The sequence below is a fragment of the Macaca fascicularis genome, chromosome 8 (genome assembly GCF_037993035.2).
Source record: "Macaca fascicularis isolate 582-1 chromosome 8, T2T-MFA8v1.1".
In the NCBI taxonomy this organism is placed as follows: Eukaryota; Metazoa; Chordata; class Mammalia; order Primates; family Cercopithecidae; genus Macaca; species Macaca fascicularis.
The window spans coordinates 135,587,267-135,599,345 of NC_088382.1; the positions used below are offsets into that span (position 1 = coordinate 135,587,267).

General features: G+C 39.2%; 1 long non-coding RNA gene across 3 annotated transcripts in view; it reads right to left on the reverse strand.

The window, feature by feature from the left end:
- LOC102122467 (uncharacterized) overlaps positions 1-12,079 on the reverse strand; it is a 44,516-nt gene that overhangs the window by 13,011 nt on the left and 19,426 nt on the right. For all 3 annotated transcript variants that reach the window (XR_010577484.2, XR_012416948.1, XR_010577485.2), the window contains exon 3: positions 23-234. This is a non-coding gene — a long non-coding RNA (uncharacterized lncRNA). The remainder of the gene's footprint in view (positions 1-22; positions 235-12,079) is intronic.

The window sequence follows — 12,079 nt, forward strand, 5'->3', positions numbered from 1 at the left end:
ATTAGCCTCATGTGGAACTCACCTGTGCGTAAAGGTTTTCCTGAAGTTTGCAAAAGCAGAGGAAGTCACAGTCATGCCCCTTGTTCAAAACCCTTCTAAGCACATCAGCTCCAATTTCCAATTCTGCAGTTATTTGTTTAACTATATCCCTTTCCTGTAGACTGTGAAGTCCTTGAAGAATGGCACTGTATTTTGTTCATCTTTTTGATTCAGAACACTTAGTGTGAAATGAGCCTGAAATTATAAATTGAATAGATGAATAAATATACATAAATATAAAAATAGATACTGTTTTCAAATGTTTATTTTCAACAGAAATATTGAACTCATTGTCTTTTTGTGAGGTGACATTCATTTTTTGAACACCATGCAAAATTATGCTGGCTATTTTCCAAGGAATAAAACAATGGAAAATTATACCAGAAAGATGAGATTTCTTCACTTCCTCCTTTCTCCACTGTGGGTAAGTTTATGATTTTTTTTTTAATTTCTGCGTTAGCTATGGGCTGCATAATTAACATGCATAATTATTTAGTGGACTATTAGACTTAATGATAAGCTCTGTCTGATATGCAGAATGATGTCTTGGAACTGTCACAGCTGAGTTGGGAGAAAGATATAGCTCAAGATGAATGGCTGAATTCAGATTAAATCATCACTCTTTGGGCATCTACTAAAGATTGGATATGGTCCTGAAAACATGACCTACATTATCTTAATAGCCAATTGACGCTAGCACTGCCGTAGTGCAGGTGTAGAAAGGGAGACCCACAGAAGTGATTTAATTTGCTAGAGATGACCCAGCTATTAAGCATATGCTGAGTCCAGATGTCCAGTTTCACACAGACTGGGAATGGGCTGGGATTCAGAGAGGACATGGGAGTGCTTAGCTAGTGGATGTGTCTCCAAGATAGCCAAGTCCGTGCCAACCCTGAGGTTCTGTGATCTGTGTGGCTTGGTGATGACCTCTACTGGCTAAACTTCCTGGGCTGGCAAAATGCAGTGAGGTTGGAGATGGGGGGGGAAGAAGGGCAAAGGATCTAAGTTTGAGTATTAGTCTAGTCACCTATTGGATGCATTGGGTATTTCTTGCTTAATGCCACTGTTCTGCCTATGTCTTTCCATGGCTCCCCAGTGCTCTTTGCACAGAGATCATGACTCTGTCAGTTGCTGCATGGCCTGCCTCTCCTTCCCACTCCAGCCTCAACTCATTCCATACCCTGCTCCCTGCCTTGGGGCTGGGCATACCAGGAGGCTTCAGAGCCTGTTCTCTCTTGCCTTTGCAAGTGCTGTTTATTCTGCCTAGAATTCTCTTCTCATCTCTCTTGTGCCACCTGAAATAAAGCCTTTTCATCTTTTAGCTCTCAACCCAAGCGTTTCTCAAGGCAAGCCCTTCTGCTGCCCCAGGGCCAGCTCACCTTCCGCTGTGAGTCCCGGTCTTCCTTTCCTTCAGAGTACCTCACTTGCTTTGCAGGTAGCATTCGCTAATGGATTCGGTAATTAATATTGGTCTTTCCTTTTAGACTGGAATCTCCATAAGAACAGGGACAGCGTAGCATGGCTGGCACAGATCGTGTTGTCTACTCACAGGCAGCTACTATCTAAACATTTGCTTGCCCTCTCTGAATCCCAGATAGCCTCCATTCTGTGTGAAACGAGATTATGGTGGTTGGCAAATCAAAATTTGTGATTCACTTTCAAAAAACTGTTTGCCATTTCTTCAGAGTACAAACTCTAATTGGTCATAGTGAATGAATGGAGAAGGAAGGAGTAGACACAACTGGTCTTATCATTGCTTAGCTGTCTGTAAGACTTGACAGACTGGATTAAGAAAATGTGGCACATATACACCATGGAATACTATGCAGCCATAAAAAAGGATGGCCGGGCGCGGTGGCTCAAGCCTGTAATCCCAGCACTTTGGGAGGCCGAGACGGGCGGATCACGAGGTCAGGAGATCGAGACCATCCTGGCTAAAACAATGAAACCCCGTCTCCACTAAAAATACAAAAAAAAAATTAGCCGGGCGTGGTGGCGGCGCCTGTAGTCCCAGCTACTCGGGAGGCTGAGGCAGGAGAATGGCGGGAACCCAGGAGGCGGAGCTTGCAGTGAGCTGAGATCCGGCCACTGCACTCCAGCCTGGGCGACAGAGCGAGACTCCGCCTCAAAAAAAAAAAAAAAAAAAAAAAAAAAAAAAAAAAAAAAAAAAAAAAAAAAGGATGAGTTTGTGTCCTTTTTAGGGACATGGATGCAGCTGGAAACCATCATTCTCAGCAAACTATCGCAAGAACAGAAAACCAAACACCACATGTTCTCATTCATAGGTGGGAACTGAACAATGAGATCACTTGGACTCGGGAAGGGGAACATCACACACCGGGGCCTATCATGGGGAGTGGGGAGTGGGGAGGGATTGCATTGGGAGTTATACCTGATGAAAATGACGAGTTGATGGGTGCTGACGAGTTGATGGGTGCAGCACGCCAACATGGCACAAGTATACATATGTAACAAACCTGCACATTATGCACATGTACCCTAGAACTTAAAGTATAATAATAATAATAAATTAATTAATTAAAAAGAAAAAGACTTGAGCTGCAGAGTTCTTGTTATTTTGTGAGTTTTTGACCTCTGGAGGAGAATTCCAGAGCTGGTCTACCTATCTAACTAGGAGCCCATGTTCATAGTAAAATCAATTCTTCATGTAGTATGGAGTTGCGGGATTGGTAAAAGCATTGACTTTGGAATCGGACCGCCGGGATTCTATTACTTATTAGCTCTGTGAATTTAAGTGACTTACTTAACCTGTCTCTGACTTAGTTTTGCCATCTGTAAAGTGGGGGCTATTACAGTATTTATGTTGTATGGTTGTTGTTAAGATTAAATAATTTATATTTATTTTACAAAGTGTTTATAATAGTTCCTGACATATAGTACATGCTATATAAGTAATTTCTATTATTTTTATTTTTTTTGGAGATGGCACATGCTATGCCTTTTCAAGTGCCAACCCCTATAACCACTTCCTTCCTAGGCATCCTCCCATTTCCCCAGTAGCTATAGCTGTTTCTGCCTCCCTTCTAATCTGAGTTGCTAAAAATTGAGGGTGTCTTACTCGTAATCTGTGTTGGCTTATGACAATATTGGTTGCTTTTTCCCTCTATTTCCCATTGCAAAGGCTTAGTTCTCCACTAGTAGGAAATGGTCCTGTTGTCTCAATTATACTTGGGCTCTGCCCCAAGAAAATTTGATTGACCAGGTGCAATCAGGCAACAGGAGCAATGCTAGTGGGGGAGAGCTTGAGAAAGGTGGCTTTTGCTGGTTCATACCAGCAATGAACAGTCAATACAGTTCAGCTCCCCTGTGCTAAGTGGAGCTGCAAGTTTCAATGTGAGTCTGTGTGCTCACTCACTCTCCCCTGATCTCTCAGTGGGCTCCTTAGCTGGCAAGCTGGCATTACACAAACAGGAATGCTAATGAAATGCCTTTCCAAGATGGGCTGCCAGGCAATTTAAACACCGAACTAGTTATTAAGGCTCTCTAATGGCATAAGAGAGTTGAGACTACAGTCTGAGTTGGCTAAGGCAGAGAATGTTGTCTGGTATGGAAGACAGAATCCAGGCTGTACCATGTAAGACATCAGTGACCTTAGGGAAAGTCCCTTCCTCTCTGTGGCCTTCCCCATGTGTTAAAGCAAAAAGCTCATTCATCCATTCAACACACATTTATTGAGCTTCTACTGTGTTCCAGGCACTGCTGGAGAGATGAACTCTCAGATGCATTATGTTGAAATCATTTTGTGAAATACATGACTGAAAGTTCAAATATGGTGAACCTGGGGACAGGAGCAGATGGACTGCAATATCTTAATCTGTGTAATCAACACGTGGCAGAAAGCGTGGTGCATAAGATGAGCTCTGAAAATATTTGATGTTCTTTTAAAAATTCTGCTTTTGACTTTCTTACTTTCTAAAATGTTTGTATACTATTTTATTGATGTAGTTTTTCATATTGATTATTTTCTTCCTTATATTTACTTTGGGTTTACTTTGCACTTCTTCTTCCAACCTTTGAAGGTGGAAACATGAACCACTCTTAGTCTTTTATTTTTATAAAGTTGTAAAATTTCCTCTAGCACTGCCTTAGCTGTGAATATTTTTTTATTTGCTGTATTTTTACTATGATTGTTTCAAATATTTTAATGTCCTTTGTGATTTCTTTTTCAACCTATGTGCTATTTGGAAGTGTGTTGATTTCTAAATATTTGCATATTTTATGTTTTTAGTTATTGAATTCTAATGTATTTCCTTTGTACTCAGAAATAGAGTTGGTAAGCACTGTGGTATTTCCTGCGAGCTCTCAAAGAGACTGGCTCTATATATGTACAACCTAGCTCTGGGCCAAGGATCCACTGACATTTCCCCATCCAGCATTCTGAGGACTCTTGTCTGAATAGTGCCCTTCTCTTTGTTAATCTGCGTTGCAAATTCCAGTTTGCATTCGCAGCCCTCAACTTTAATCTCTGCCACCCCAGCTCAGCAACACTGCCGTGCTTTCCTTGGGCTCCATCTCCTCGTGACATGCAGATCCCTGAAAATTCCCTACGGCAGAAAGTTGAGAAACATCGATCTCACCACACGTGTTTGCTTTTTTGCTAGCATTGCAGTCCTCCTCCAAAAAATGCTTCACCTATTTTGTTCTGTTTCATAGTTGTTTACCTTTGTGAAGGGAGGAAGAACAGTCTAGGTAACACCCATACTCTGTTGCAGCCAAACCCAAAATATTACTTTTTAATTTAATCTTATTTAAGTTGTTAATATTGACATAACCAGGTGGGTTCTGGAAGTTTTTGGTTTTAAAATGCATATTTTTAAATTTCCAAAGTGTGCTTATTTTATTTTTGCCAGGGCCATCTTTTAGGTTTTTAATGTAACTTTTCTTTGCCTATCTAATTGTGATTTATTTCTGTTTATACATTTTGAAGAAAAAATTATTAAATCATCTTTTTTGCCATTTGTGAGCTTCCATCATTTCGAGCAACTAAGTTGTGCCTGCAATTGCTATATAAAACCTCTTTCTAACAATATCTGAACAGTGCTTTTTACTTGATTTTTTTTAAAGATAACATAAAGAACTAGTTACAAATGACTAATTTAATACATAAGGTCAACTGTGAATGACTTACTAATTGGTTTACTTAAGCACAATGTCATCATCTCACAGTGAAATGATATCCTGATAAATCTCTAACAGGTCGATGCCTCCCGTCTGTGCCCACTCAGGTGACAGTGAGTACTTTAGTAACATATTCTGGGTAATACTGCTCTCTTGTGCTTGATTAGATGTTCTTACTAATTCATGTCTGATTTTACACATTTTGCTGAATCTCTTCTGTGGTTCATGCTTGTCCATGCCAGGTGTGCCAAATAATTCTGTTTCAGATAAGTCACTACCTTGTATCTGTGTGGAAAGTGTAACTCCAGAGACTTCTCAAATTCTTCATTTGTAATTCCTTATAGAACACCAATTATGAACAGCTTTCATTTATTGCACTTTTACAAAAGCTATTTTTGTTTCTATTGCCTATTGCGTTCATCCATAAAAATGCTGAAATTTAAAGGACTTTTTCCCCTCCTTCAAAGTATACTCTGTAAAAATTACTTTGCTTAAGCTCTTGTTATCTGAGAATGGCTTCTCTCTATAGCAAGGAGAGGGGATTAGGCTGCTAGGGTTTGGATGAAAAAATAATACAAGTTTATGTTATCTTTAAAAAAGCCTGTTTCACTTGGTCAAAGGTTATTGATGCTATACTTAATTCCTGTGTCATATTGTAAAATAATTCCTAGATGTAATCATCTTAGGTTTTGCCTTTACTTATTTGATACTCATTTAAGATGGCAAAAATGATTTAGTAACATTTATTTTGGTTATTTGAAAGCTTTTTTTTCTTACTCATTGATTCTTTCACGTATTTCTAATAGATAAGACTGCTAGTGCAGTGAATTCTTGTAGATGAGGTATTATTCTATCTTCTATTCACTTGTATTGATTCATCCAGCGGATAGAATTTAAAATCACAAGTGCTACGATTTTAGGGAAAATAATCATCCTCCATACTCTGGAGGTTACAAAATAAACAAATTTCCAGTGCTCAAGTTGCTCAAAACATAGATAAAGGTCAGGCAAAGTTACATGTAAAATTAAATGACAACTCAAATTTTTTAAATGGAAAAAATTAAGGAAGTTTTGTAAAAAATAAATGGTTGGGCAAATAATGTAGACAGTTCATAGAAGAGACTGAAGATGGGAGTGGCTAAAAAAGCTTTTTATAGAGATTGTGTTGTCAATTGTATAACCTTTGTATACTTATTATACAGAGAAAAAACCCTTGCTGCTTAAACCCTTTGATTGTGTTTCTGTGCAAAGGTTTAGAAGGCTCTTTGTTCTTTGAAATACAACAGGCCATGCTGTCAAAGTTACCATCATATCTCCATCCTATTTAATTCATAACATCTCATCCCTCTGCTCTCTTTGTTCCAATAGAGAGCCTTGAGCTTTCTAGAGCCCCAACTTTCCACTTTCATTGTTGCCTCCTCACTCGCAAGGCTATCCAAGGTTCCCTTGAGGCCAACAATGGGATCAGCTCCATATTCTAATTCCAAACAAGCTTGCAGGCCACCATGAACTTCTATGTCCAGGTCACAAGTGCTGGGATAGGCTCCAGCCACCCATGACCCTGAACTGAAATAATCGGGTAAATAATTACCTTGTTTTTGTTAATCTTTCTCATATATATCTATATATATATGTGTGTATATATATATATGAAAGACTATATGTATATATGAGAAAGATTTTTCATATATATGGAAGATTATATATATAAAATAATTTTCATATATTTTATATATATATATATAAAGTATATATGAGACAGAGAGAGCGAGAGAGTGCTCACATTTGTTTCAATGTTTACCATTAGAAGTGCTTTGGTTTTTGTTTAGAAGTTCGGTGATGTTTCTGTGACCAACAATATGCTGTAGGAACTTAACTTTGCTTGTATCAATGAACCTATTTTGTTATAAATCCTTTCACTTAAAGTCACAGTTTTCAAGAACCTGTGGATGACATTGAGGACTTGTTGTATTTTCAATTCATCCTCTTGTTTAATCCACATTATCGCTCCATGGAGTAGATACAGTAATTTTTATTTATATTTCACATATGAGAGTCAGATATTGAATAGGGGAAGGTATAACCCAAGACTTAGGACTTGGATTCTCAGGCTCTTTCTTTCACCCTCTACCTCATTTGGAGGTCTAAAAATTGGAAAACAAGACAAAGAGGATATAAAAGATATATCTTTTATACATCTTTTTTTTTAACATCAAAAAAATTGTCAGAAACAAAACCTTCATTTTTCAATGTGAAGGAAGTTTGTGTGTGTGTGTGTGTGTGTGTGTGTGTGTGTGTGTGTGTGTGTGTTTGTTTTGTTTCCCCATGGTTTTGAGTTTCCCAACTTTCTTGCTTTCTCTCCTGGGCTAAAAAATCCCATAAATTTCCTTCAACTGATTTCCAGCTCAATTATGCAAACTCAAGAGACTTGTGTAGCTTGAATGCATTTGAAGATAACCCTTAATTAGCGATGCTTGGGTGAAATCCTTAGGCACTGGTATCTCATTCGTTTTACTGGGGCTCTGGTATTTTACTTAAAGGATCAGAAGTGTGTAATAACAAGGTGAATTATGTGGTCATGACCTGAAACTCATTATAATCATCATAAAACTTTTGATTCTTTTCCCTCCCTTTGCCAAAGTCCTTGGAATAGGGGAATAACTTAGAATGTTAAACCACTGTGCCTCCAGATGTTTTTGACACAAATTCACTCCACAAATATTACCTATGCATGATCGTGAAGCAATGATACTTCTTTTCTTCTGTCTAGGATGTGGTTATAAGGCACTTTGTTCACTAACGTAGGACATGGATGATTGGAGGTGTCAGAAACAGGAATGGTACCTGCCCAAGGAAGGAGGGAAAGCTGGGGTGGACAGATGGCTGGTATACCTGGGATCTGATAGGGAAGGGCTAGACAGGTGACTGGTACAGCTGGGATCTGAGTTCAACAGAAAAGCACTGGAATCTACTCAGAGGAAATGATTGAAAAGCCTGTGGGTTAACAGCATCAGGGACAACTGTCCACAAATCATGAGGCCCCAGTTTCTGAGCTGAGTTGAAGGGCAGAGGAAAGGAAGTTAGGAAGAGCTAAAAAGAACAGGACAGTATTACAGGAGTTAGATGATTAAAACAAGAATTTAAAACAAGCTCAAGGAACATGTCAGAGATTCAGTTAACTGGAGTGGAGAATGAGATCCTGGCAGAACCAGTAACAAATATTTCTTTATTCTGTATCTATGTATTAGACGAAACCTGCTCTTACCACATCACAGGTAAGAATAAGTTTATCCATCAGATTCACAAGGGCTTTTTGAGTACTTATCATGTTTGTAGTAGGTGATGGGAATTCAGTAGATGAAACAGAAAGGCATCCTGCTCTCAGGCAGTTTATATCCTAATGGAAGGCGAGAGATAATAAACATAAAAAATAGTTGAAGTTAAATAGAGACGACATTTAGTATGTAAAAGGTAATGTGTAATGTGAAAAACGGGGGTAGGGTAAACAGTATTGAGAGTGCTAGGTGTTCAATCAAAATCAATGCAGACTTAGGTAAATGGAAACTTAAACAGCAGGGAGAACACTTCCATCTCAGAAATCTCAAGTGTCTCAAAATCAAACAGAAGGGGACATATCTTTTGGAGAGGGGGAGAGGTAAAACTGGCAGGGAAGTTTGTTGGGGCAAAAGGCAAGAGGGCAGTGTAAGAAGGTGGCAAAATCAGGTTGCTTCAGCAGAGAAATTGTTTTTCTTTGTGGTTGGCTGATTCTCGGAATGAGTGTTGAGGAGGATATTCTGCACCTGAGATGCTTATGTAAACTTGAGGGCAAGTCAAAACGTAGGGGCCTGCAGGGAGGGGAGAAGTCTTGCTGAAGTTCGGTCAAGCCAAAGTTCATGGGTAATGGTGAGCCCTTGGTCACCAAGGAGACTGTTTATGTGCCATGTTCAGTAGAGTGGTCCAGGAAGAGCTCATCGAGAAGGTGACATAATAGCAGAGTTGAAGTAAGTGAGAGAGCAAAGACTGGAAAGCTGTGAGGAAGCAAAACATACTTATATCAAGGGAAAGGCATTCTAGGCAGAGGGAAAGGCTAGTGCAAGTACTGAGGTGAGAGTGCAGCTGTTGTGTTTAAAGAATAGGATGACGGACTGTATTTCCCAAAGACTTCCCTGATAATATCTTCTATTCCACGTACTCCTTTGCAATGTGATGTTGCCATGTTACCATGAGGAAGTGGAGTTTATTACTCCATGCCCTCAAATTCTGGCAGGTCTGGTAACTGCTTTAACCAGTAGAATATGGTAGAAGTGTTGATGGGCCAGTTCTAAGCATAGTCTTTAACTGGCTTGGTAACTTCTACTTCCTGCTTCCTATAACACTTGCTCTTGGGACTCTGACCCTCAGAACACTGAATGCCATAGTTGCTGTGCTATGAGAAGCCCAAGGCATGTGGAAAGGCCATGGCCAGAGGCATGTAGGTACTCTGGTCCACAATCCCAGCTCAGCTCTCAGCATCAACTGTCAGTCACTGGAGTGAGCAAGCTACTGTGGACGTCAGCCCATGGATCCTTCAGATGACTTGAGACTTAGTTGACACTGGACTGTAACCACACAAGAAGTCTTAAAGCACAAATGCCCAAGTTGAAGTCAGTCAATCCACAGACCCAATAGAGAACACAACAAATCATTTTAAGCCACTGAATTCTGGGGTGGCTTGTTATGGAACAATAGATGACTAAAATAAATGAAAAGAGGAACATGGTAGCTAGAGGAATGTGAGCAAGAAGGAAATTAGCAGGAGATGAAGTCAGAGAGGACTTGGGAAGTTCAATTGGATATTTTCTTGTAACAACATTGAGTTTTGCTTTGAGTGAAAGAGAGAACTGTTCTGGGGTTATGAAAGAGGAGTGACATGATCTGACTTCCATTCTAACAGGACCCCTCTGGCTGCCATGTGGGGAATAAACTGTGGATACTTTGGTAAAAATTCAGGTAAACAAGGTAAATAACACCTTGCTGGTATTTATGTTTCAGGTTGGACAGGTAGAGGGGTGGGAGGTGAGAAGGTGTTGCTGTCTGTAAATATTTTGAAAGTAGAGCACAACAGTATTTCCTCATGGATTGAGACATAAGAGAATGAGATTGCCAATAATGTTTGAGATACTAGAAAAGGATGTTTCCATTTTGAACTGAGATGGAGAATACTGTTGGAGGGCAGGCTCAAGGAGGCAGACCAGGGGTATATTCATTAGAAACAGTGTTGGCCATCTCAGTAGAAACATCAAGTAGGCAATAGGACACCATAGCTTTGGAGCTGGCAAAGGTGTCAAGGTTGAAGGTGTAAATACAGGAGTCAGCAACACGTGGGATTTTTAAAGTCATGAACTAATGAGATCCCCTAGGGAGTGAATGTAGTTAAGAGAAGAGAAGAAGACTGACTGACCCCTAACACATTGCAGAGAAAGCAACTGGGAGAAGACAAAAAGTTGGCAAATTAGACTGAGAAGGAACAGTCAGTGACACAGGAGAAAAACCAAGACAAGGAATATGCTGGAAATCTAGCAAAGGAAGCATTTTTAGTAGGAAGAAGTCATCAGCTGGATCAAAAGCATTTAGGTCAAGTAAGAAGAGAACTGAGAATTGACCCCTGTATTCAGCAATGTGTGGTCTTAGCAGAATCATCGAATTTCCTCTTTCGGTTTCTCCTCAGGCACAACACAATATTTACTGAGCATTTACTACATGTCAAGTACTTCCCAGGCTTTGGGGATAGTAAACCAAATAAAATGTTCCCTCAAGGAGTTTACAACCATTCAATTGATTAAACCGTATTTACTGCACAATTACTACGTGTAAGACGCTGTACTAAATACTATGAGAGATATAAATGTGGTGTAAGATATGTGTTTAACCTAATTGGAAACTTTAGACAGAAACACACAGACTTGTAAATTGCAGTATAAACAAAGCCAACAAGAAATGTCAAAATGAAGTATAAAGTTTCAATAAATGGCAGCATACAAGACTAAATGCTCTGTGATGAAAGGATAAGTAATCTAAATTGCAAAAATGTAGAAAAGCTTCATGAAAAGGCACACAAATAAAAAAGTGCAGGGTTGGGGAGCCTATGACATAGACATTGGAGGTCAATAAATGAGCAACTTTGAGGATAACAGAAAATGAATATAAAAAGTAAGTGAAACAACATGGGTGAACCTGAAGGACATTTTGCTAAGTGAAATAAACCAGTCACAGAAGGAAAGATACAGTATGATTTGACTTACACGAATACCTAAAATAATCTCATAGAAGCAGAGAGTGGAAAGGTGGCTTCCAGGGGCTGGGAGGAGGATGAAATGGGGAGTTACTGTTCAATATATATGAAGTTTCAATTATGCAAGAAAAGTATGTTCTAGAGATTGGCTGTACAACATCATGCCTATGGTTAACGATACTGTACACTTACAAATTTGTTAAAAGGACAGGTCCTATGGTAAATGTTCTTACTGCCATAAATAACAACAAAAACTTAATAATTACGAATTTCTTAAAAAGTAAGTAGAGATACATCAAGAATGGATGGGGCCACTTGTATGACTTTGGAATTTGATCTTTTCTGTGCTATGGCAAGGGTGGAGTTTGGGGGATGAAGAGGTTTTAGACCTTTGGATGTATCATGGGGTTTCTATTTTAGGATAATTCAATCTAGTGGTGGAAGTTAAGATGGAGTGTGGATGGGGGTTGACAGGACTCAGAAATAATACCACTGACATGGGTTGCTACTTAGAATAATGTAGGTATTTTAAAGCCTTTTCAGTCTCATAGAGGCTTTCCCTCTTCACTGATGGGTGTGTGTTTGTACATTTAGGGTGGGGTATGTGTGTGTTTAAAAAACATCTCTTTC